Source organism: Prunus persica, chromosome G6, assembly GCF_000346465.2.
Source record: "Prunus persica cultivar Lovell chromosome G6, Prunus_persica_NCBIv2, whole genome shotgun sequence".
Lineage (NCBI taxonomy): Eukaryota > Viridiplantae > Streptophyta > Magnoliopsida > Rosales > Rosaceae > Prunus > Prunus persica.
Genome location: NC_034014.1, coordinates 2602852 through 2604139, shown reverse-complemented (window position 1 = coordinate 2604139; position 1288 = coordinate 2602852).

The window sequence follows — 1288 nt, the reverse complement described above, 5'->3', positions numbered from 1 at the left end:
TCTAAAGCTTAAAGAAATCAGTCTTGACCTCTAATTGAATGGCCAGACAAGGCCCAGGTGAGTACCTACTTCCCTGCTCTTGTTCTCCATTATGTCTTTGTTTGGTTTCTTATCAAAGAAATTCCTGGGTAAGTTTAATTTGTTTAATTTAGATTTCTATTAAAGATTTTGGTAAGTTTTGATTTGAATATATTAATTTTACAACTAACCCATTTTAAGGTTAGGAGTTGGGTAATCATTTCAAAACATGATTCCTTCCCCTGTTTTTTCATTCTTGTTACAGACTTTTTTTTTTTCTCTCCCTCTCTGAATCTTAGAAAAAAATTAAAGGGGAAAAAAAAATTAAAGGAGTAGTCCATAATATGCTTTTGTTCTTACTTTATTCTTTCCAATTTCTTTCAAGAATGTTATCCTCTAATATGTTAAATTTATACTCAATTTTTTTTTTTTTTGTATGTCTACATCGTACAGGGCCACTAAGAGATTGTTTGAAATTGAATGGACTAAGAAGTGGGCACCAACTATAAACTCCAATACTACTACTCTTGCAAAGGTCTCTATTTCAATTCCTCACTACTATTTTTCTCTCTTAATTTGATTTTAGCTTTTTTTACTTCATATATAGAATATAGTAACAGATATATGAGAAGTGCCTGAATGATTTCTCTATTGCTTCTATTTCTTGTTTGTAGTGGTGTGACTGGTTTACTTGATTGTTTTTGAGCTTTTGGTTTTGTTCTGCAAATTTGGATATATCTATTTGTACTCACTGATTTAATTTACCTAGAACAAGGTACCAACTTTTGGAACTTTTTATTTTGTCTTTCACTTAACCAAATCACTTTCTTTTAGATATTGGGTGAGAAGAGGATTGGTGTAATTTGTTTCTCAGATGGATAAAGAATGGCTGCAATTTAACAGGTTGAGCATATATAACTTGAGAGAGTATTAGGTTTTGAGTACTATTAAATTTATTGTTTCTATTAAATAAAAATTTATTATAGATTTTCAGATGAATACAGAAAGGGAGCACGTCAATTTGTCAATTGGCAAGCGTCAATGTTCTAGCATTGTAGTCTTTCGCTGTCAGTGAGAAACTCCTTCGCAGAATTCAGACAAATGCGAAGAGCTGGGAGTTCCCACAAAGAACCGAACCACACCGATAGTCTTTCGTCTGATGTGAATCCCAGCTCTCTTTTGCAGTATCCTCCGACGGGAACGTGTCGAGAAGTGCACGATCCACCCCTGAAAACCAATAATTATGAAGGACAACCCTTCAAGCTGAGGC